At 48.9% G+C, this 25,292-nt stretch overlaps 1 protein-coding gene across 1 annotated transcript in view; it reads left to right on the top strand.

The window, feature by feature from the left end:
• Positions 1-25,292, top strand: part of Dscaml1 (DS cell adhesion molecule like 1) — a 316,656-nt gene that overhangs the window by 161,989 nt on the left and 129,375 nt on the right.

Genomic DNA, 25,292 nt, shown 5'->3' on the forward strand with positions numbered 1-25,292 from the left:
GCCTGGAGATGGAGGACTGGAGTGTAATGGGCACAGGGGAGGCCTGTGCTGAGGGACTGGGAAATGGTTGCCATAGTAGCCCCATAATGCAATGGAAGAAGGGAGGAGCGAGGAGAAGGGTTGGAAGGACCTAAGCAAGGAGAGAGGGAGAAGCAGTAGGAACCAGAAAACAGCTTCCCTGCAGTGAAGAACCCAGCCTTCAGGGCCCTCCCTGACCCACAGCCAAAGGACAGCCTGTTCTGTAAGACAGGCAATGGCGGTCCCCAGAGGTCATGCAACCCCATGGCAGGGAGCCCAGGATCCCAGACAGGTCCCGTTGCCAGGGAAGCATAGGCAGACAGACTGGAATAGGAGAGATCTTTTCCATCTCAGTCCCCTGGGACAATCAAGCCAATTGGTCTCTCATCTTCATCTGCCACTGGAGGCCTCGGAAGAAGCCAGAGTAGTTAGGAAGCTGGGTGGAGAGCAGGACGTGATGGAAGAAAAGGTGTTGGAAATGCAGGCCTACCTCCTCGAGCATCAGTAAAGAAGTGGCAGCCGTGATGAGCCTGGCCACACAGCTTGGCAGTCAAGAGATACGCCATTAGAGGAGATGAGCTTGTCTTCCCACTCATGGGCAGGGCTCTTTATTCAAGGTGAGGGCCTCTGGTGTCCATGGCCACGGAAAACAAGCCTTGCAGGGGAAAGGGAGGCAGGACTCTGTGCAGTAGCTGGAAGCAGTGAGAGATCAAATTCACCTGAGCTCTGACCTCAGAAACGTGTTCAGAACAATTGTCTTCACTAGGATCTGGATATCACCTCTCCTTTACCCCACCCTGCTGCTTCATGAAATCTCTTTATATCGTGAAGCGTTCAGTCCAGCGAGCAGGTGCTGAATCCCTGCCAAGGGTCAGATACCAGGCTGGTGTGCTGGGCTCATGCAGATAACTACCTGCTCACTCTCACAATCTGCAGAGTGGTACTAGGCCAGCCAAGCATAGCAGGGAATGCACTTAGAGGAGGGTCTGGGCTTTGGGTCTGCCAGGCGTGGGTTGGAATGCCAGCTTTGCCAGTACCTGCTGTGGAGCCCTGGCCAAAGCAGCTGTCCACTGAGGTTCCTCATTGATTAAGTGGCTGTAAGAATGCCTTCTTTGAAGGGTCACTTTAAGGACTCCAGAGACATGTGTCTGGCACACGGTAGATGGTCAGTAAGTTTGTGTTTATACTAGTAGTGATGTGTCTGGCCCTCATACAAGTATCTTGATCTTAGAGATCATTCAGGAAATTGCCCCCTCCCTGTGTGTGTGTGTGTGTGTGTGTGTGTGTGTGTGTGTGTGTGTCCAAAGACATGTAATTTCTTAGGGTAGCCTCACCTGGAGTGATTTCACTCTTTACACTTGTATGGAAGATCGGAGTTGGCTTCTCTCTTTGAGAATAAAAACCTCCCCTCCTAATGAATTCTGTTGTGATACCTTCAAGACACCAGTCTTGGGTTATAAAAATATTAGGATGTTTGTGGTTTGGATGAGAATGTCCCCCACAGGCTCATGTGTGAGAGCACTTGGTCCCCAGCTGGTGGCGCTGTCGTGGAAGTGAGGGAAGCGGGTCTCTAGGGGCGGGCCTTGAGGCTTTGTAGTCCAGTTCCACTTCCCATCCACTCTGTTTCCTGACTGAGGTCTCATGGTGACCAACTGCCTCATGTCACTGGTCCTTGTTTTCTCTGCCATGATGGGCTGCATCCCTACTTAAACTGTGAACTTTAGGACACCCTTCCTCCTTTAAGATGATTTTATCTGGTAGTTTGCTATAACACTGAGAGAAGTCACATAGAGGACATTTGTCCTGTGCTGTTATCCCCTGATCTAATTTTTTTTCATGAATCTACGCATTTAAAAAGAAAAGAACTTTTGTAGGCATGTGGCCCCTGTGAGCATTTTAAAACCCTCCATCTCATTTCGTCTTCACAGCCAGCTTTGACATGGATGGTTCATGATCCTCGTGCAGAACAGGAAGCCTGGACCTAGAGAAGTTAACTTGCCCTCTATTCCACTGTAAATGCAGAACCAGTATTCAAAAACTCTTGGAGCTGGAGGTCTAAGCTTCCATGAAACGCACCCATGGCTTTCCTTCAGCTTTGAAGCCTTGGACAGTGTCCTTTCACTCAAGAAAACAGAGCACAGAAGGGCCTAAACTAGCCCCAAGTGTTCAGTTCTAGGGTGGGGGTGGCGACTCCCCCCAGAAACAGTGAGGCCAGGCTGAAAGACTGACTGCTTACTGTGGTCAGGTCTGTAGAGCCTGTCAGTGCTGCTCACAGGGGCCTTGGTGGTGTCTCTGGTTGCTACTTTCTCAGCTAGACTGGGAGTAACTCAAAGATACCTGCTAGCCATCAACCAATAGGTGCTCACTGGGTACCAGCTGTATGCCTGGCCTTGTGCTGAGTGCTTACAGAATCTAGAGAGGGACTCTGTCTTTGAGCATTCCCAGGAAGCTGTAGGACACACACACACACACACACACACACACACACACACAAACACACACACACACACACACACACACACACACACACACACACGCACACACACACACTGACTGTTCCCCACTTGTTCAAGAGGAGGATCTTCTCTTGATTGTCTGTCTCTTCTTCCCTTGGAATCAGTGCTGTTCCCAGGGGCAGGATGGGGGAGGCGGAAGAAATGTATTCTTTCTACAGGGCAAATGACTGAACACATTGGTGCTGCCGCCTCTCTCATGGGTATTTGCATTTAAACCAGGATCAAAGAATTAAATGGCATGAGGGGGTTTTTTGGAACCCACTACCTATGATGGGACACCGTGCAGCCTTGAGGCAGGGGGAAGGGCTTGGGCTTGCTTCTACTGGATGTGCCTCCCCATGGGAGGCCTTGCCTTCTTGTTGGGGGAAAGTAGGAGGTGTGTTTGGGGGAGGCTGGAGGGGTGGGAGGAGGGAAGAGAGGGATCTTTGATTGGTGTGTAAAATGAATAACCAAAATTATCTTAATTAAAAAAAAGAATTAAATGAAAGGAATAAAATCCAGATATGGAATTCAGAATTTGTTGGATGTTGATAAGCCTTGGCGGCGGGGGGTGGGGTGGGGGTGCTGCGCTTCTGGATATTTCTTGGGAATGCCACCCATTTTAGCTAAAATAGTGTGGTGGTTTGAATAGGAATGGCCCGTATAGACTCGTGTATTTGAGTGCTTGGCCCATAGGGTGTGACATTATTAGGAGGTGTGGCCTTGTTGGAGGAAGTGTGTCACTGTGAGGGGCGGGCTTTGAGGTCTCATATATGCTCAAGCCACACTCAGTGTGGTAGTCTCCTTCTGCAGATCAAGATGTAGAACTCTCAGCTCCTTCTCCAGTACCATGTCTGCCCGAATGCTGCCAGGTTTCCACACCATGATGATAATGGACTAAACCTCTGAACTGTAAGCCAGCCCCAATATTTCCTTTATAAGAGTTGCCGTGGTCATGGTGTCTCTTCACGGCAATAGAAACTCTGGTCCTGCTGTGGAGTATATCCACTGGGCCTTCTCTTGGAGTCAGAAAGGTCAAGTGCTCCCTGCTGAAGACTCCGCAGTCCCTGACCACCAGACCACTTGACCTTTGAGCCCTGTTTCCTTTGTGAAGGGCCAAAGGTCTAAGGTGGTAATCATACAAGACCTTGGTCTCAGAGTCCTGCTCTTTTGTATGTCAGTTTCTGAGAAGAGAAATGCTAGAATCCTCCAGATGAGGCAGAGCTGCGTGTGGAACTCGCTTTGCCAAGCTGGACCTGGGGGAGGGGCAGAGAAGAGAAATAGTGGGTGCTGAGTGGGGGCAGGGAACAGCTGGAGTGCCTTTGAGGGAACAGCTGCTACCAGGAGCCTGCTCTGTGGGTGTGCAGCAAAATGGTGGCTTTTAATACTTTTCAAGGGATAATCTCGTTCAATAAATTCCAGCTGAGGAGGTGGGAGCTACCCTCACATGATTCCTGCCCTCCCTCCTGTCCTCCCTCAATGTCCTCTACAGACCTGCCCCAGGACCCAAGCACCTCACCCCCATCCTCTTCCTCCTCCAGCTCTGGCCTCCTGTCTGGGCCTGGAGGAAAGGTTCCCATCCTGCTCAGCAGCACCCAAGGAAAGGAAGCCACCAGCCCCACAACCACATGACTTGGGTACCAGCTATGCCAAGAGATAATGACAGGTTGAGTGTTCTCCGCCTAGTGAGGAGATGCATGCAAATGACTCGGCTCTGAATGGGCTTAATTGTCACTGCTGGTGTGGCAGCTCAGACCACCTCCTCCTCCCTCCTCTGGTGGAGGAAAAATGGAGCAAGGAGCAAAGGGGATCCTGTGGTGTGAGGAGGGGTGGGCTCAAAACACCCCCTAGGAGCCAGAGCTCTGAAAACAAGGAAGCTGGCAGGCTCCCTCAGCTAGTGTGCAGCTGGGACCGGAGAGTGAGGATGAGTTCCACTCCCCAATGAATGAGATCCACAGTGAGATGCTCTATAACTGTAAATCTCCTTATATGTCACAGCTCAGCCATGAGAGACTGTCACGTGCCTACAAGATGTTCCCGCTTGGCCAGCAGGACAGGGAAGAGAAGGGGTAGGGGGTGGGGGTGTAGGGGGAGGAAAAGAAGTCTCCCTGAGCACCACAGGAAACTGGCCCAGCTCATCCTTCATCCGGGATGCTGACAGAGAGGAGCAGAGAGGTTTGGCAGGGACCAATATGAGTACTCAGAAATAGAGATGGCTAACTTACCGGATGTTCCCTTTAGTTCGGGCATTTCCTTAAATGCTTTTGCACAGCATCTGTTTACTCCTCACCCTTTCTCTACAATGTTGGCCCTGTCATTATCCCCCATGTTGACAGATGGGGAAAGTGAGACAGAGTTAACGAACTTGCTCCACGTAACACACCTTGGCATATCTCAAATGCAAGTGCCGAGCCAGGCTAGCGCCAGGCTAGGGTAACTCACAGATGCTCGGTGCTCTCCTGGAGGCAAGGCAACCGTGGTGAGACACAAATGCTAAGCAGGGGACTGGGGTGTCTCTGAGTGAGTGTGCATTACTGTTGACCTGGTTGCACACTCATCTTTTGACCCATCTGGAAGTCTTCCCATCCAACCAGAAGCACAGGCTTGCCTGTGTCCAATCTTGGAGGGAAATCTGTTCTGATGAAGAATACATAGTGTGATGGCAGATATCCTAGAATAAGAAGGTAAACATTGGGGAATAAGTCAGTGAGTGTGTTTAGTGTGGAAAGAAGCTGGGAAGTCCTGGGTCCATCGAAAACACTGCCCTCCCACTCGTTTTACATTATGGGTTTCCACGTAAAATTTCATTTGGAGAAAGGCATCTATAATCCAAAGAAAGGTATACAACACTGAAATATTCTTGCGGGTCCATTTCTAGTTCTCAGAGTCTAGGTCACCTGATCCACTAAATATTGTTTACTAGCAGCCATTTGTTGGAGGTGCAGAGACAGGCAGGTCCTGGGGACTCACTGGCTAGCTATTCAGTCTGGCAAAAATTACTAACTCCAGGTTCAGTGAAAGATTCAATCAATAATGATGATGATGATGATGATGATGATGATGATGACAATGTGGCCTGAAGGGGTTGATTGGTGGTTAATGGTACTTGCTGTTCTTGCCCAGGACCTGAGTTTCATTCCCAGAACATAAATTGGGTTTCTCACAACCACCTGTAACTTCAGTTCCACAGGATACCATGCCTTCTTCTGGCCTCATTAGGTATAGGCACTCACATGGTGCACATTCAAAATTCAGGCACTCACACGCACACAGCAAATAAAAACAAACAAATCCTTTAAAAATAATACAGTAGAAAGTGATAAAGAAGAACATCCCGATGTCAATCTCTGACCTCCATACATCTGCATGGGTGAGAGCGCGCACGCACACACGCACACATGCACACACATGAACACACACACACACACACACACACACACACACACACACACACACGAAAATCTCTTTCTTGACACCAGCATCCAAGTAGATCCAAACTCCTGAGAACCAGAACTCAACATGGCCATTTAGTGCCAAGGGCTGGCTAGTGATGAATCTGTACCTTCCGGGCAGCAAACAAAGCAGGACTCAATGTCGTCTTTTTGGAGTCATCGTGGAAAATGGAGGACTAAGAGGTGGGATTCACCTGCACAAGAAAAGCCTTCTGGTTGTGCAACAACTGCCCTCAGGCCTCCCCCACCCAAGCTGCAGCAGAATTCTCACGTTAATTGGTCAGGAATTCTCTAATCACTGAAAGGGAACTGGGGTTGAGCTCTGCATTATGGTGCTAATTCTGTAATCCCACTGCATTAATGTTATTAAATGTCACTGAGTGATTGCTTTCCCAGTGTTTAAATTCTTAATGCACTTATCCTTTCAAAACTTTGGGCACCAATGTCAAAAAAAAAAAAATCACTGAACATCCTGCTGTAAAATTGGTAGTCAGAAGGCTTTCTCAAAACTCGGAGAGCTCATAAGCCGTTTAAAGGCAAGCTGTTCATCCTGTGTTGAGATGATCACAGCCTGACTTGGGGTTCTACTTCATTGAGTCTCCATGATGCTGTAATGAGAGTTGGCTCTGTCCTGCCTCGCCACACAAAAGCGCTTCCCTGCCTTCCTTTGCTCTCCTCCAGCCTTTTCACCTCACCCATCTGAACCCCGAAATTATATGGACAAAGGCAAATAAACATTTGAGCACAATGCTGAAGGTTTATGAAATAGGATGGATTTGCAAAGGCCGAAGGCTGGAATCCTCCAGAGTCAAGAGTTCCCAGAACGAGGAGAATAAGTATAATGGTGCCTAGCCCTGGCTCGGACTTGGATACCCACAAAAGAGAAGTAGATAGCATAGACAAGGAATCAATCCTTCCTTTGTTCACAAACCCTGGCCAGGACCTAACCTGGTTCCCACTTCTTAGGGGTCTGGGCCAGGGAGTTCTACTCCATAGAATACAAACAAACACAAAGGTTGTATGTAAGTATGAAAACTTGTGAGGATGAATTATACCCAGAAAATCTCAGGAGGTGCCTAGGAGGGGTTTGTCTGTTAGCCTGGCCTTCCTAGACCACTTAGGCTTGTCTCACTGGGCAGAAGGAGGAAGAGAGCTGTCAAGATTGGTTGAAAGTTCCACATTCTGCTTTGTTTTATAAACAGTGACCGTCCACTTGTTGGGGAAGATGTTAAACAACTAAATGATCAATCAATGTTTTACTTGCTCGCTACATATATTTTCCATATCAGCCTGGCCTGAGTTTGTGGATGGCGCTAAGCACAATGTGCCCATATGCTCGTTATATGTAAGCTCAATATGTCTATGCATTTTTGTCTCTTTCTTGTTAAATAAGGACAATATTTCCAAAGACGAAAAAGAAAAGAGAAAGCAAGTTTATGGAGGATCCTGAAGTTGGAAGTTTTTTGTTTTTGTTTTTTTCTCATATGAGAAAAGGAGAATTGAACTGCTCAGGAGGAGGCCAGGAGAAGGCGGCACTCACGTGAAAGGCAGAAGTAAGCCGTGGGGTCTCCTCCCCTCGGAGTACCTTTGACCTTGAGCTCTGGGTGTCTTGAGTGCTGATCGCCCTAGCCCTGAATACCTTCCTCACTTTTCCCTTTTATAGAGGTCTTTCTAGCAAGTAAGGTGACTAAGGCCATCCTGGCGCTATCCCAGGTCCTGAAATGGCCCAGGTTCCCATCCTAGAGATTAAAGCCACTCTGGAGAGCAACCCTCCAGCCGCTGTTGTGCGGAAACTAATTTCCATATAATAACATTTTGTTATTTGTAATAAATCATACCCAGAGTAAGGTGACTGGGTTATGTCATTATTTGCAAACCTACAGAATGTAATTATAATATGTCTGAAAACCTCCATGCAGAACAGTGCTGTTCCAGCTACAGCGCTGTCCAATCATAATAAAAATTTATACTGTGCTTTATGTGACTGCTCATCACGGGAACTGTTCTATGCCAAGGGAAAAGAAACCCCACAGCACTGACAAATTCATGAACATGGAAACCTTGTAAATGCCAAATCTGTTGATCCCCAAGCTAGCTACTGAGCCCCTCTCCCCGACCCTGAACCTTTTATAGTAACGCTCTAGGTGTTCAGGTTTATCTCTGTGTTCAGAATGATGAAGGGGACTGGGGAAATGGCTCAGTTGATAAAGTTCTTGCTATTCAAGCATAGGGACCTGAGCTGGATCCCCGGCACCCATGTGAAAAGGCAGACATGATAGGTGGCATGTGCTTGTAATCCTACTGCCAAGAAGCCAGAGACAGGCAGATCCTTAGGGCTTTCTGGCCAGCCTGTCTTGCCTAACTGGTGAATCCTGGAGCCTAATGAGATACCATGTTTCAAATCACAAGGTCGGGGCTGGTGAGATGGCTCATTGGTTAAAGGAGCTTGTTGCCAAGTCAGATGACCTGAGTTCAATCCCCAGGAGGTAGTGGGAGGAGAAAAACAACCCCCATAAATTGTCCTCTGATCCATACATACAGTGGGATGCGCGCGTGCACACACACACACACACACACACACACACACACACACACACTTAATTTTTTTTTTCAAAAAACAGCTCCTGAGGAACAACACCTGAAGTTGACCTCCGGCCTTCACATATATGTACATGTATGTATACATACGTGTGCAAGTGTTCTCCCACACACACACATAGATACACACCAAACTGTTGGCCTCATTATTTGGAGTTGCCTTTTGGTGCATTAAATGTACATGCATTAGCTTTGGCTGACGTGGGTTCGAGGGGATTTGCTTTTTTAGGTAAAAGGCACGTTGCTCCCTTTTCCTCCTTCCCCTCTGTGTCCCTGTGTTTCACTTCCACGCTTTATTATCACTTTTCTAGAGGATGTGGTTCTGCTACTTCCTATTAGCAATGTGATACAGGCTCTGTGAGTGACAGCTGGTGGACATATTGGCTAGTCAGCCATCTCATTCAATCATAGAGATACACGGTGGCCATGAGAAGTGGGCTTTGTGGCACTCTCTTCTCTCCAACTCAATAGAGACTTCCTAATCCCTTTGGCGTGTCCTGCTGGGATTGTTTTTTTTTTTTTTTTTTTGAGACAGGGTCTCGCTATGCAGCCCCTGGGTGGCCTGGAACTCACTATGAGGACCAGACTGGCCTCAAATTTGCAGAGATCTGCCTGCCTCTGCCTCCCAATGCATTAATGGCATGCACCACAACGCCTGCAGTGCTGGGATTTTTTTTCCCTATGAACAGTGACATGTTCTGATTGATGGGGACCGAACTTCTAAGGAGTTTGTATTTCTGGTAGCAACTCTGTTACAAGAAGAGCCTTGTCGTCTCAAAAGATCTGGACTCAAGAGAAGCAATCCTTCACTATCGGGCACCTTGTGAACCCTTGTAACTCTAGGGAGACATTCCCTCACTTTAGTCACAATGTTCTTACTTTTATTACATGTGTGCTTGGTAGTGGCTCTCAAAGATAATTTTGTTTAGGGCTGTGAAATTTGCCTTCAGACCTTAAATTGAATTCAATCCACTCCTTTCCAGCAGGAGCGATGGGCTTGTGTGTGTACCACTTTCCTGGGGATGTTTGCTGTTATTGATGCTGAGTGTGGTCATTTATCATGGACAATACAGAGCAAAAATGAATTTATTAATACGTTCCCTGTTCTCAGATGATTCAGTATTGGAGCTGAAGACGTGGCATTTTGTTCCCTATTCCCTTCTATCTGCATGTTTTTTAAGCCTTGGGCAGGATCTAGGGCAGCCCGCTCCTTTTGCCTCTCCACTGTGGGAAGGGTCTTGAGGGAAAAGGGTCTTTTATGTTGGTTGTAAAGGAATAGGAGCCCCCCAAAATCCACTTTTGTTACCAGCAAAAAGTCTGTGTGCAGATGGGCACACCTGGGTGGAGCTGGGGTTGGGGGCACATGAAGCTGTTCCTCCCAGCTGCAAAGCAAGGTAGCAAAAAGCAACACCCGGGAGAGGACTCATCCTCTGTCTGACGGGATGCTGGTGGAGCTATTAACCAGGGCCAGCCCTCTGACCTTCAGAATCCGGGACACTTGTGAAGTCTATGCTCACAGGAAGAATTCTGCAGTCCCTAAGACTGTGCATTAAACTGTGACTTAATGATACAAAATTCAAGCTATTGTTGCTGTACAACATGAGGAGGCATGTCAGCCAGTACACAATGCCTGATCTCCACCCCTGCCCCCCCCAAAAAAAAACCACTGGGAGGAAGTTTACCAAATGTACCAAAATATTATTTATTTTATTTTCTTGCTTCTGCTTTTCTAAATGTTCCACATTCTCACAATGAATATGTATTATATTTTAATCAGGAAAAAAAAAGGAGGTTTTCAAAAAGCCCTCTGGAGGCAGTGGTTCCCCTGATGTCCTCTAACCCTATTCTAATGAGTTCCCACCCCGACCCACACACCCCACTTCCCACTTCACAAGAGGAAAGCCTCCCTCATTAAAGCGCCCCACGGCTTCCCTTCACCCACATCTCCTCAAAGAAATGTCTTGAGGAGATATCAAAGGATATGGGGTGTGTGTGTGTGTGTGTGTGTGTGTGTGTGTGTGTGTGTGTGTATGAGAGAGAGTAATCATCGTATTAAGAAGGAGAAAACCCACCACCAAAAAGAAGAACCAGATCAGCCAAAGAGAAAGGCAAGTGTGACCTGTGGAAGGGTCCCACGGTGACACGGGTAACAGTGAGGACCTAGAATCCATCACAGAGGCAGTCAAGGGGCAGGGGGTGATGGGAGAGTGAATAACAGAAGCTTTACCCAGGGGAAGAGACCTGCCCTTCATCTCTTCCTGAACTCAGAGGCAGGAGTAGGAGTCACAAACAGGAAGACCAGGGAGTCCAGCTGGGGAGAGAAGCTGGAATTAGAGAGAATGGGGAGGCTAGTCACCCACTGGGGACACCTCAGTCTCTAATTTTTCAGAAACTGGAACGCAGAGAGAGTGCATGCTGGTCCTAGAGTCTCCTAACAGGAGACTCCCACAGGTGCGTGCAGAGCAGAGTCCTGGGTATCCCTACTGTTCCTCTTTGGTCTCCCCTTGGAGGGTGTTTGACGGGGGGTGGGGGGGTGGGGGGTGAGAAAGCACCTTCAGTCATCACAGACAGCTGAGGCTGAAAAAACTATGCCTGCTTCACGACCTTCTTTGCCTAGGTAGACCCCTCAAAAACAGGGGCCAGCCCCCATATAGTCCTGTGACCCCCCCCCCATTGAGAAATTGCTGGAGATGACTCAAGGTTGCTCTTTGAGACAAAGCCACAGACAGGGGCCCTGAATCTGTGACCCTGGCTCTGAGCTCCTTGAGGGTTATCATGAATGCTTCGAGCCCCGCTTTCTGTCCTTCAGCAAGATTGCAAAAGGATGGTATTGTGTGTCTCTAGGTAACCAGACAGAAAGGCCAAGTGAGATCTGGACCCCTTTTATAAAGGCCATTGAGAGGCTGTAGTTTAGCCGGCAGAGTGCTTGCCTAACGTGTGTGAAGCTCTGGGTTTAATCCCCAGCCCATCATAAACCAGGCAGTGGAGGCAGAGGGTCTAGAAGTTCAAGTTGATCCTCGACCATACATTGTGTTGAAGACTAGCCTTGGCTTTATGAGACCTTAGCTCAAAACAAAAACTAAAAAACCACTTGCAGTATGGGTTGAATGCAGTGGAAACCAGGAACCTACATCCCTGAGTTGGGCATAACTAGGAGCTCCCACCCCAGCCCCACTTGGCCCAGAGTCCTTCCTAAGAAATGGGGCTGAAGAGCAGCCTGGCTCTGAGACCAGAGTCTGGAAGAAACCTGGGACCAGCTCTGGGTGGGAGCAAGGCAGTAGGTCAGCTTCTCTTCCCTGGCAGCAGGGGAGCTTTCCCTCTGGTATTTGACATGTCAGATGCTAGGAAGTCTCCTGGCAGTGGTGACGTGCGCCTGGGGGCCCAGGCCTGGTGAAACACAGGCAGAGGCAGCTTCTGTAGCTGCTTCCCGGAAGCTGCTTCTCAGGGAGGCTAGAGCAGGGGAGGGACAGAGAAACAGGGCTGCAGCTGCAGGACAGTCACATCGCCCTTCTCCTGGGCTAGACTGTCCTTGCTCACCACCAGCACCGCACTGTGTAGGCAAGTATACCCAGTGGCTGGGGAAGCCAGGCCTTTTAGCGGTCCTCTGCTTGCTTGTCGGGGCCAAGGATACCCTCTTTTAAGTGGCTCATCAGGACTATACCAGGGTTTGTTGTGTCTTACTTCAGTTGACCTTCTCAGTCCTCTAAGTGAGTCTTAACAGCCAGCCCCCTTCATTGGGGAACCCTGATCCTGGAGAAAAATGACTTGCACATAGTAACAATGAGAGGTTCAGCCCCAAGCTGCCCAAGGTCAAAGGTGAGCCACACTGCCTAGGTTCAAACTATGTCTCTGCCGCAGGCTACCTGTGTGAGCTTGAAGCATATAGACTTGTGTCCCCAGTCTCTTCCATCTGAAGACCGAAGCTAGTGATGGTGTGTCCCTCAGGGGATTGGTTGCAGGAGTGAGTTTGTGACTATGTGTGAAGCTCTTAACGCAGTGCCCCAGGACACAGTGAATGCGGCCTAGCAATGAACTTGATACAGTGACATTGACCATGAACAAGCCTGTCCTGCCTTCCCCAGTGAGAAGCTGTACACTTAGATAACGGGCTCCTTTGTAACCATGATGGTCTGCACTGTGACCACTCTATCTTACAGAACAGCTTCTCTGAGGAGGCACTCTGTGTTAGACAGCAGAGGGACAACCGGCTAGGACTTAGCAAAGGGGCAGGAGGTGACACTAACAGGACCTCAGAGTTGTGGAGAACTTAACCTATGAGGTCCCTGGGCTCCCCAGGTGCCCTGTGCTGGAGTCCTGATGCACCAGTCCTGATGACCACCTGCTTCCCCTTTCGTGGGAACAACTCTGATCCAGTGCTCTGGCTGCCTCTCAGCTGTGGCCTTTGCTAGCAGCTTCTTCAAGACATCCTCCTTTCCCAATCCCCACCTAGGACTTTAAGAAAACCCTTCACCAAGCACAAGCACAGAGACTTGAGAACTTGAAGGAAACCTAGCACCAAGCACAAAGGCTCAAGGGTCTGCCACATCTGACCAGAGCCTTCAGTGTGGAGAGGACCCCAGTGAGCACCTTGAATTTGCCCAGAGGTGAATAGTCCCAAGAAAGAAGGAAAGTTGCCTCCTTGTAGTTCTGTCTCCCTGTTTCCAGAATGTACACTGCACTGCACGGTGCTCCCGAGTCCCCTGGGACAGGAGTATCTGGAAGACGGACATTGATGCTCGTATCCGAGTCTGTTAAAAGCCCGTCAAGTGCAAGGATAATTTATGAAGAGGCCTCTGAAGGAATGCAGGCAGAGTAAGTGTGGTACAGAGAGCGTAGCCCGGATGCATAAATATCTAAGGCAGAGGCACTGGATCCTGCCTCACCACATCCCAAGGCATCGAATATTACAGATCGGAGCTCATGCGGTGCGCACACGTTCCTGAGGCTCTGATACAATACAGTAAATGCATTGTGACAGTAGCTGAGTGGATTCTATGTGCTGAACAGATGTCTTGTAGCAGACGAGGTTTCTGTGACTGTATCACATTGTGCTTTCATCAATTATACATCACTCCTCATTACAGAGGCAGGTGCGCAGGTCCGGATGCTGTGGCTGAGGGAGAAACCTGGCCAAGCTAAGCAGTGGCGGTGAACTTGGGGGAATCCAGGTATCCTCTGAGTCCTGGAGGTCCTGGAGCCAGCTCTACTCACCCTCAAAGACTCCAAGTCACCTCACACATCTTGCTATGCCCTTACAAGTCTTAATTCACCCTCTCCTACACTCAGCGGACCAAGGGCATTTGTTTCATCCTTTGAAATAATTATTACAAAGAAGCTCAAGCTGTGTGTAATAGAATACCAAGCCTCGTCTCACAGACCCATCCTGTCATCACCCAGGTTCACGAGCTACCGAGCCTTGCTGGCTCTTATTTCATCTCTCCCCCACTTTATGCCACAGCGTCTGGGTTTGTTGTTTGCGGTGCTGGAGATTAAACCCAGGGACCACCACCCGTGAGGCAAGTGCTCCACTTCTGAGCCACATCCTCAGCGCTGAGGCTGGAGTGAATCCCAGGCCTTTAATGATTTCACACCTTCGGAACTCAGTGTGAATCAGCAATCCAGCTACTTTCCCATGCCGAAACATAAACTCTCATCCCCACTTAAGAAATTAACATCATTCCCTTATCAGCAGCACTCAGCTGAATTTGAGGATTTTTGTGGCTCCTAATCCCTCCCTAACAATGATCTTGGGTCACCTCACTTTATGGTCTCAGCAGAACCCAAACATCAGTCCTTACGTGCCCATAATCAGGTCCCAACAAGAACTCAAAACATACCCTGGCCTCAGTTTCTCTACTTCTCACCAGGGATGTAGCTTTGAAGAGGAGTGTCCTGGGAGGACCTGAGAGGACCAGTGTAGGAGGAACAAACAGGTCTGGCAAAACTATCGGGAATTCTGGGTGGTGTGTAGACAAGCACTAAACACATATGCATGTTTGTATTCTAATCTTTGTTTCTTATTTTAAAAAGCATATCAACTTCTCCATTTCACAAATATTATTGCTGTGATGGGGTCAACCAAAATGTTTTGTAATTTAAGGCGCGCGCGCGCCTGTGTGTGTGTGTGTGTACATGCACAGAGGCCAGAGGTCAACCTTGGGTGTCAGTTCCTCAGGAGTCATCCATCTTGTTTTTTGAGACAGGCTCTCTCACTGGGACCTGGGGCTCACTGATGAGGCGAGGCTGGCCAGCCAGTGAGCCTTCACAGATCCATCTGTCTCCACCTCCCTAGTTCTGGGATTATAAATGCATGCCACCAAGGCAGGCTTTTTGCACAGGTACTAGGAATTGACTCAGGTCCTCATCCATGCCTATGTGACAAGCACTTTACAACTGAGCTATCTCCCCAGCCCAAAGTCAGTTTTGAGAAAAATGTTCAATAAAATTCAGATCGTGCATAGGGAAGGCAAGCCATCCCCCATAAGAGTGCAGACCCTGACTCTTGAGTACTCTCACTCATGTGGTCCCCCTGTCAGTCTGAGAGTAGATCAATCCCTTGACAGCCTGCACTACTTCTGCGCAATGAATAAAGTTATCCCACTTCAGAAAGAAAAAAAGAGAGCTAGGAAATTCAAATCTGGGTCCAAGTTCTGTTCACCACCAGCTTGGTAACCTGATCTATTCACTTAACCTCTGGTTAGGGTGGGGAACTCACATTCCCCCTGTGTAATGGGTCTATCTGTGCCTGTCTACTGGGACATGCCTCATTGAGGTCAAGCTCAAAGGGGCAAGAGAGTATTCCTTCACCAGAAGGCCCTTAGAGAGGCGAGTTTTAAGTTCCACTAAGAGCACGCCCATCTGAGGGCTTCATGTACTTCATGCCATTGTTCCCATTGCCAGGGGGTTTGTAATCCACAGCCTAGAAGGCTCTGATCAGCTCTCCATGCTGCAGGTCGTTAAGCTCGGTCATTGTAATAAGCATCGATTATCATGATCAACATTAGTGTATTTACCCAAGCCCTTGTGCATAGGGAAAATGCAGTAGGCTCTCATGCATCCCGTGCTTTACAAGAACGATTTGCCGTGTCTAAGAACCATTTCTAGAATTAATTTGCCTACTGCAAACAATTTATATTAATGAAAACACATTGAGTTGGGGGAGGCGGGAGGGGGTGTTCTGCCTGAGGAGTATGTTTGCTTTGTTCACCTAGAAGAAAAAGACTTGGAACGTGTTTGTTTTGCATAAATAAATAGCTGGGTGACAGGAGGATGGCTGCCCTGTGCGTCTAATCCAACTTGGCCTAGCAGCCACCACCAAGTCGGGAAGTGAGCTGGCAGGCGCTTGCTCAGGAGCTCGCCAGTTGCTTGAATTTTAATACCCAGAGTGATATCTGTCATCTGCCGATTCACCGGCCCCCAACTAGGCTTGCATTTGATCATGGTGGAGGTCGGGGCCACCAGCCTCTTCTCTAGTCCCATCCGAGGCTTGAGATAAGCCAAGGTGGGGCTTCTGCGCCTCTTGATCCCACCTGGACGATTTCCCAAACCCATGTTGGACCTTGTTTTCCTTTGTAGCACTGCTTTCCTCCTGTGCGTGCTTATTTTATTTATTTGGGTCGATGAGGCTCATTTTCCTCTCTACAGATGGCAGCAGGGTCCTCTGATCTCAAGCGCCGAACACATCTCACTGATGTTACTGCTCCTCCGAGGAAGAAGGGGGGTGGGGTGGGTGGGGAGGAGAGGGATAAAGAGGAGAAGGAAGAGGAGGAGAAGGGAGGAGGAGAGATGGGCAGGGAGAGTGCAAGGACTGGAGAGGAGCCCCAAGCCTCTCTGGCTCTCCATGGCTCACCCTGGTCATGCCTCAGCTGCTGATCCTGGGGTTCAAGTCAGTGTTTGGTACTCAGTCTGCCTCACTCCCCCATGGACTCCCTTTTTGTATGTTTGGATTCAAGCATCTCAGTTGTTCGGTGCTTGCTTGACAGACAGCGACACTCTGGAGAACTCTCCCAGCAGCAGAGGCAGCCGCAGCCCTGGAGGCTGTGGGCTATGAAGGCTCATACTCTGCCTCACCTGCCGTCAGGAGCCTGTATGAGAAACCCTGTGTCTGTTCGCAATAAGCCGACAACTGCCCAGTGTCCCTTACCACCAGGGCCTGTGGGGAGGGCAGATTTGTCAGTGTGACTTTATTTGGATGCTGCAGCTGTGTTACCCGGGATCCATTCATCCCTAGTTAGACAAGCTACAGAAGGCCAGATGGGATTTCCGAAGTGGCCAGGATGGACGTGAGTTTTCAAGGACCAACAGCCTACTCTCCCAGAGAGGGAAAAGGCTGTGACACACTGGTGTCACCTACCACAGTACCTAATGAGTCATAGAAGTATGGTTGAGATATACCAAGCTTCTGGTCTGGGTCCCCTCAGCTCTGCCCCCGCTCACTAGCTGTGTGACCTCGGTGCCTCCATTTCCTCAGCCTACACTGAGGATATAGAACCCTCCCTTGTGGGGTTCAGAGAATGAAAGGAACTAATGTCACCAGTATGCTTAGAATGGCACCAGCCATGTTGAAATGCTTTGTCAGTCTTAGCTGAAGAAACGGCTGGGCGGTGGGCTGCTCTGAGGCTTAGAAGAATGATATTACCCAGTTCAGTTCTGGGGTGTTAAAAACTGGTCATCTCTGAGTCGGAAGTGGAAATGGGCTAAGAAGGACTGGGAAGACAGCTGCACCCTCTCTCCTCCGGGACTACAGCAGCATGGGGTTCTTGGCTCACTCTACATCAGGGCAAGGATGAAGGACAAGCAGAGACGCTGAAGAGGGGAGGAGAAGAGAACTCTAATCCTGTTCGCTAAGGACATCATGTTGTGTGTGTTCTGGGGTGTGAGTGTGTGCATGCATGCATGCATCCATGTGAGTGTGTGTGTGTGCGTGTGTGTGCGCGTGTGTGTGTGTGTGTGTGCATGTGTACGCGCGCGCTCGTGTGTGTGTGTGTGTGTGTGTGTGTGTGTGTATGTGTGTGTGTGCGCGTGTGTGTGTGCAGGATCATGTGCCACAGAACACTGTAGAGGTCAGAGGAGAACCTCATGTGTCTGCCCTCACCTTCCATTTTGCTTGAGGCGGGGGTCTCTCGTTGTCTACCACTGCATATGGCAGGCCAGCTGGGCCACACATTTGCAAGGATTTTCCTGTCTCCTCCACTCACCTTTTTGTAGCATCACTGGGATTATAGATGGGTGGACTATCATGCTCAGCTTTATGTGGGTTCTGGGGATTTGAACTCGGGTCTTCATGCTGGTGTAGTGAGTGCTTTACCCACTGAGCCCCTGGCCCAGGCCTGACTTCATGTTTTTCCCTTGTCATTTTCTACTCGCAGAAGAGTAACAGCTCTGAACTTTCTCTGCCCCTTTGGTTTATCATCTTGGAGCTCCAGGCTACATAAGCCATGTGGAGACACTGCTTCATTTCCATCACGAATCTCTGCTCCCTGGAGGAGCCAGTGGGAGCAGGGTTATCTCTTGCATCCCCAGCCTGGACCAGGACAATGACATGACACACACTAATGCCCCCCAAACCTGTCTCAAGACCCTGGGGTCAAAGGCATTGTGACAGAAAGTGTGGGAGAGACAAAGATTGCAGAATGGGGAGCCGTGGCCTCCCCATCCCTCTAACTGGTTTCCGTTGGTTACATCACTAGACTTGTCTCGGTCTTGGTGTCTTCATCAACTACAATGTGGTCACAATCATGGTGCAGTGCTTGGGAAGGGACTTAATGAGCTTATACTTGTGGCACCTGTTCATAGCCCTCACGTGGACTGTTTCAGTAGGAAGGTAGTGGGGACAAGTCCTGACCTGAGAAGGCATCCCTGAGGGCAGCAGCAGTAAGAAGGAGCCCTGGCAGAAGCCTCTCTATGTGCTTGCCAAGGGCCTCGCCCAGAGCACTTGCCAGAGAAGAGCTGACTTGGCTGTGTGTCTATCCTAGACCACAGGGCCCAGCGGGGCTACCAAGGGCAGCAGGGCCTGTCCTAGGGCATCTCACCCTGTTGCCAAATCATCAAAAATAAATAAATAAAAAGATCAGCTTGGCCTTAGTACCACGCAAGCCAGACTCCGTCTTTGTCCCCCAAAACTAAGATGTTAAATATAACAAACATCTATACAATTCTACAAAAAGGAATTTGAACTCCTTGGAGATGTCAGTCTGGGTTGGGGAAATAGTTCCTCCTTCAGCAATCTTCTGGGGACCGTGTCTGCAGAGCACACAGAGCGATGATGTAGCCCAGATCAGGGAGGGCAGGGTTCTTCCTTCCTATAGAAACTGGGTCTATGCCGGGCAGTGGTGGCTCACGCCTTTAATCCCAGCACTTGGGAGGCAGAGGCAGGTGGATCTCTGTGAGTTCGAGGCCAGCCTGATCTCCAAAGAGAGTTCTAGGAAAGGCACAAAGCTACACAGAGAAACGCTATCTCAAAAAACCAAAAGGAAAAAAAAAAAGAAAGAAACTGGGTCTAAATCTCTGGAGAGGGTTAAGAGCTTGATTGAGGTTACATGGTGAGAAAGAACAGAGCCAAGATTCAAGCCCAATTTTGCCCATGCATTCCTCACTACTACACCCAGGCTTACTGATTCCATTTATAAATGAGGGGGGTCATCTCACTAGACAGTGAATCGCTTTATACATGGCACAGCTAAATATACATGTGGGAAAGAGGAGAGGGTATCAGAGACAAAGGTGTTGGACAAGGCAGAGAAAGGGATAAGGAAGCCTCGGGAATGAGAGCCTCTCTAGAAAATTCTCTCTGGCACTCTAGACTCAAAAAACACCCCAAGAGACCTTGACTCTCAATTGAACACATTGAGGCCCCTCCCCTCTAGCTCAACTTGTCAGGCAAAAAGTGGAAAAAAGAGAATGGGGAGCTAGATTGTGTGGATGTCACTGTAAATCACATAGGCACTACCACACACCCCCAAAGTGAAGGGAAAAGAAACACTGTGGAAGGAGCCTTGGGGAGAAGTTGTAGGGGAGAACCCTCCCCAGCCTCACTCAAATACCTCGCTGATCTTGGTAGCCGAGGAAATGGAAACCAGAGAACGATGCAGCCACATACAAGTGCTGACTCCTCATCTCCCCTGAGGACCAGGTTCAGACTTTCCCATCGTGTGATAAGCTGGGTGTGCCAAGATCAGCACAGTGTTTGCTTGGAACATGGATAATACAGTAGCTGGGAAGAGAACCCCACTTACTAGAAACAATACCCAAAGGTCAAGCTATCCTAAACCTGAAGAAGGCCAGGAACTGGATTATCCTCCCCACTAGGATACTCCATTCTCCTTAATTAAAGGGCCTCCTGGGCTCTGTTGGATCAACTGTCTCCTGTACTTCAGAAACGACACTTCAGCCTTCCTGTCTATCCTCCCATAGAAAAGGCTGCAAGCCACACCTCATGCCAAGTAGGTTACAATGGTGAGGGGTGTTGAGAGTAGAGCCCAGCATTCTAGTCCCAGCTCTGTCACCAGCTATGTGACCTTGGGGACATCATTTCCATGTCCCATCATGTTCAATGGATCTTTATAAGGAGATGCTTGTCCAAGTGGTCCTCCATTCCCTCCTTCTAGGGCTCTGGAAGCAGTCAGCCTCCAGGGCATCCTTCCTCCATCAGTAAACAGTACTAAGGACTTGGCTCCACCAGGCTTGGTGCTGGAGGCTTCAGATACTCAAATGACCCAGTGACAATCCTGCCTGCAAAGTGCTGGGGGAAATGCCAGTGCAAGGCTTGTGGTGTCCATGAAAACATCAAGAACAGAAAGGTGTGATTCATTCATTCCGAGAGGAGTTTGACTAAGAAAGCCACGCAGAGGAAGTGACATTTCAATGGAGCCTCCCAAAATGAGAGCTCCCCGGCCTAGACAACTCACGCTCTCTGAGCTCCTGGCAGTTGTCCCATCATCCTCATCTGCTGTCACCCCCTCCTGGGGCCACTGGCTGAGGACTGACAGAAAGGGATTTCCTGGGAGTTAGCTGTCATGCTGATAGCCCTCCTGGTCACCACTGCTTTCTTGGGTAGCACACCTAGTGCGTCTTTGTCAAGGCTGAAACTGCTCATCAGCCATGCAGACAGCTCCCAGCTCATTTCCATGTGACTCAAAGTGCATGTTAAGGGGCAGAAAAGCCCTGTGGAAGGGCTGAACGATCAAAGAGAAGATGCCTCAAATAATCCCAAGGTGGAAGATTTGCAAGAATAGTTTGAACCAAGATCAAATTAGACTGTAGCAATTACTCAGGCCAGAGGGAGCTGCATGGCTCCAAGTCCTGTTAGGGTGTGTGTGTGTGTGTGTGTGTGTGTGTGTGTGTGTGTGTGTGTGTGTGTGTGTGTGTGTTGTAGTAGTAGTAGTAGTAGTAGTAGTAGTAGTAGTAGTAGTAGTAGGTTTTTCCTGATTTTGTTGTTGATTTCATTTTTGCAAGACGAGATCTCATATATCCCAGGCTGGCCCTTGAACTCATTATGTAGCCAAAGATAACCTTGCACTTCTCATCCCCCTGCCTCCATCTCCTTAGAGATGAGATTACAGGCATGTGCCACCATGCCAGTTTATGTAGCGCTGGGAATTGAACCCAGGACTTTGTGCGTATTAGGCAAGCAGTCTACCCATGTGAGCCACATCCCCAGCCCCATAACTACTACTGTTTATCCACCCTTACCATGTTCGACAGCATGCTGAGTACTTCACTTATGTTGTTAATCTTCCCAACAACCTGGGAGGTGGCCTCTTGTGCTAGACCATTGAAGAGACAAAGAGGCTGAGTTCTCGGCCAGCTTCTACGCTCTGGACACTCCACGCATATCTACTTCACTGCTATTCAAGTTTAACAAATGACACTCAAAATGGTTGCACACTTGACATGACACACGCTCCTCACTTCTTCTGACTCAGAATGTAGAACAGCAGAGCTTCTAGAAGCTATCCAGGCCCTGAGAACTCCACTTTAATGACTCCCCAAGGCTGCCTGAGCATAGCCCATTGAGTCCTCAAAGCTGCTCCCATGCAATTTGGAATGAACACAAATAGCTTTCCTTCCAGGTTTGCTTGGTGTGGGCCACTCCTCCTAATCATCCTGGGCTTGGGTGGAATCCAGCTCCTGAGAAGATGGAGGCCTCTGACTCAGTAGAAGATCTGGGAAGAGGCAGGGGGTGATCCCAACCAAGATCCCAGAGCATACCACAGACACTGTCCCTGCCCCCTCCCCTAGGGTTAGAGTCCCAAGTCAAAGAGGGGAGATTAGGAGAGCTTGAGTCAGTCATCTGAATGCAAAGGGCAGACGTGGAGAAGAATTCAAATGTGTTTCTATTTGCTTAGCTCCCCCGAGGATCCCCTGATGTTGCCTGGGAGGTGGAGGTGGAAAGGGTAGGGATAAGAAAAGCACCACAAAGCACACTTGGCCTCTGGCCATGAGGAGATGCACCCTGTGTGGAGGATGTTCAGGGACTTGGGGAGGCTTCCCAAACCCACAAAATGTCAGAATTCCTATCCTGTGGCTTTATACTTATTAAAATGCGGATTCCTAGAGAAGGCCAATGCCAAACCATACCCCACCTTTTACATTTTCACCACTGCTAGATGGGTTCATAATGACAGAGAGGGTGGATATCGGAAAGGACTTCCCAGATCTCTAGGACACACACACACACACACACACACACACACACACCACTGCCCGTTTTGTGTACGAAGATGAAGAGAAGGCAGGTCAGTAGTCTAGGTTACCAGGCAGGTTGGGGTCAGAACTGGCTCTCTGCTATCCTGTGTATGTGTCAGGTGCACCCAGGAGGCTCTTGGGCTATTACCTGGAGGAAAGATGCATACATTGAATGGAATAGATGAGTGTGATGGTGGTGGGTTGGAAAAGAAAGCGGTATAGACCAGGATGGTCAGGGCAGTCACCACCAAGCGGGTGGTGCTTCCATTGAACCTTCAAAGCCGATAGGATTCAGATTTGAGTTGGCAGGGGATTCTCATCTGTCAAGATAAGGTTCAAGGGAGGTGGTTGATCCACTGGCCTTGGACTTTGGGGAGTGTCCATAGCAAAAAAATGAAGCCAGCCAGCAACTTGAGTAACATCCACACAATGTCTAAAACATGCCGGGAAGAGGGGCATGCTGGAGGGGAAGGGGAAAGACAGGAGGCAAGGAGGCTCTGTGGTAAACAGGTGAAGTGGGGTAGATGAAGTGAAGAAATGCTCTGGGGGTAGGAGGAAAGAAGAGGTAACAATAAGGGTCCCAGGTCATCTAGTCCCTACAAAGCTGTGATGATGGGTCTCGGCTTATTGAGCTGGAAACCAGCCGGCCTCTGAATGACCTAGATTAGATCGTTGTCTCCCTTCCTCGGTGTCCTCATCTCACAAGAGTGGGTGTGTTAATGTTAACAGCAACGTCCTGACTGTTGCAAAAGAACATCCCCAGTGTAGCACACAGAAACATACGAAGCAAAAGTTACCCGGCAAGACGATTTCTTTTTGTGAAAAGGGTGTGTCGTGATCCAAATGAGGCTGACAAGCACACACACTAGGGCAAGAAGTTCACTCAGATTTTATTCTAACGTAGGTGGTAAGTGTGTCTCACCCCATTGGTAGGAGCTCTCACCATCTGACAGGGTTGACTAGCTTCACAATCAGCACAGAGGAGAAGCACGTGAGAGAGAATCAATTTCATCAGAAGTGTCCAGGGATTGGGCAGATGGACAGCTCCATGAGAGGGGAAGGCTTACAGAGTATTGGCCTTTGGCGTGTTTGCCACCTTTGATAGGAGGGAAAAATGTTTCTAGCATTGTCACCTGTGTACATGGTTGAGAATGCACAATGAGATCCCGGTTCAGGAGCGCTTTGAGAACCCTCCCCAAGAACAGTGTGCATTCTTTTATGCTTTCTCCCACCTGGTCATCATAGAGGGAAGTCCCATGGTTCCACTCTCTATGCTCCACTTTCAGCCTTAATCATTTCAAAGTACCAAAGAAAATACTGCACAGCATCCCAGGACAGGAGCAGGCTTCTGGTGCTAGAGTTCACTAGCTCTAGTTTTTTAGACTAACACCCAGCAGGCCCTACAAAGATACCTGGAGGGCCAAAGAATGCCTTCTGGCCACAGACGCACTCAAGAACCAGCTGTCATGGTAGGCTCAGGTTCAGTCAGCCCCAGGATGGAGGGTCCTGCCTTGGTACAAGGGCTTTTTCTTCTCCCTTACAGTCATGCACTCTCTGTGGTGACTTGGCGTGCCCGAGGGTCCCCCTCACTGTCCATCCAAGCATGAGCAACTCCCTTTTCCTCCTCATCTATTTGTTCAGCATCTTCAGGCAGGACCACTTAATTTATTTATATTTATGAAACCTCCAAGTAGGTCAATGCACTTGCATGCACATCTTAATAATTATTGATATGATAGTAGGGGAACAGTGGGGGAAGAGGGTCACATGGGCTGGAGGAGCTGGCTCCTCCCTCTCTCCACCAGCTAAAGTCATCAGGGACGGCCAGTGCTTTCGGTGTGCTAATTGCTGAGTCTGTAGCCAAGGCTGCCTTCTATAGCTCCAACTCAGCACTTCTCCCAAGGAAGGGGGCATGGTTTTGTGGTTTCAAACCACACTGCACTCCCCACTCCCATTGGACTTGTACATGGATTTGGAGCCCCAAATCAACAAAGCAGCAGCAGAAATCAAATTAGACACCGGATCGGAGAGAAAACGGGCTGAGATTCTCACCAAAAAGAAAGCATGGTGTCTCTCTGCACCTCCTTCCCAGGAACTCATCCCAGCCTCTTACTGTCTCATACTTGGTTCTAGGCCGGAACCCCATGCAATAGGAGTTTCTGTGAGAATGCTACGTGCTCCTTTAGGAAGCTGCAAGCTGGGGACCAGGCATGGGTTTCTAAGTCAAATATAAAAAGTGAATCCTGTGAAGTTGGAATGAGCTCTAAAGACAAGAGAATTTCTAGAAGCCAGGGTAGAATCAACATAAATAATGAACTGAGTGTGCTGATTCTGATCCCCAGTCAGAGCAAACCTGTGAGCTTTGGGGTCATTTTAAATCCTGGTATCATACTTCACCGGTTGTATGGCTTTGAGACAGTTATCTACCACTCTATGCCTCACTTGCTTCGTTTGTAAAATGGGAAGACTAGTAGTAGCTAATTCAGAAGTGTCTCAAGAATGGGGAGATATTATATGCACGTATGTTTTTTACTGCATGGACCTGACCTGCATTCATCTCAATGCATTCCGCTTAAAAGCATTATATTGAGTGAAATAAGCCGGTCTCAAAAGGCTACCTGCTGTATAATTGCATTTATACGATTTTCTAGAAAAAGCAAAATTGTACAAACAGAAAATAGATGGGTAGTTGCTAGAAGCTGGGGCTGCTGAGAAGGACTAACAAAGGGACCTGAAGGGATCCGGCGGGTGATAGAATTGTTCTGTCCTTTGATTGAGGAGGCACCTACCCAGCCTTATGTGTATGCCAGAACTTCAGAACTGTTCACTGAAATGGGCAAATTATACTTCAACAAATCTAACTGTCTCCAAGAAAAGAGGTGACATCTCTGAATAAGATCTGCCATGCACAGAATTTGCTTTACAAGCGAGCAGGTGATATCCAGCAGTTTATACACTTGCCACTGCTGTGGGGACCCCCTTCTGGTCTCAAAGTGCAGAGACCCAGCACGTTTTTGTAAAGGGGAAAGGACTCCATCAGCTA

The sequence above is a fragment of the Peromyscus eremicus genome, chromosome 7 (genome assembly GCF_949786415.1).
Source record: "Peromyscus eremicus chromosome 7, PerEre_H2_v1, whole genome shotgun sequence".
NCBI classification, from domain to species: domain Eukaryota; kingdom Metazoa; phylum Chordata; class Mammalia; order Rodentia; family Cricetidae; genus Peromyscus; species Peromyscus eremicus.